The sequence below is a fragment of the Penaeus monodon genome, chromosome 21, assembly GCF_015228065.2.
Source record: "Penaeus monodon isolate SGIC_2016 chromosome 21, NSTDA_Pmon_1, whole genome shotgun sequence".
NCBI classification, from domain to species: domain Eukaryota; kingdom Metazoa; phylum Arthropoda; class Malacostraca; order Decapoda; family Penaeidae; genus Penaeus; species Penaeus monodon.
The window spans coordinates 3,975,212-3,975,652 of NC_051406.1; positions in this window are offsets into that span (position 1 = coordinate 3,975,212).

Genomic DNA, 441 nt, shown 5'->3' on the forward strand with positions numbered 1-441 from the left:
GGGTTTTTCTGAATCTACAATATACTACTGGAAATCCTGTGGAGAAATATACATGAAGCCGATGCTCATAGTAACAAATGCTTCAACAGCGGACACGGAAGAAAATCGTCAAACTCCTGGCGAGCTTTAGTTCTTGCATTCAACCAGATTGCCGCAGGGAACTCTCGCCTGTCTCGTCACTCGGCGGTAAGGTTCATAATCCTTCTTCCCAAGAACCTCGCATTGCCACCGAAAGTCTTGCGATGCCATGCCAAGGCCGACATCGTGAAGTCATGGGAAGTCACATGTTCGGCAGCGGCTGACGGCGATGAATCTGATCATTGGCATCATTGGGGGGGGGGGGGAGCAGATGCCTCCCATGACTCCAGTTGCCTCCTTCAGCGTCTGGCCTAAGAAAAGAAAAAATTGATGTGAGTGACAGAGCTGACCAGCGCTTGAAAT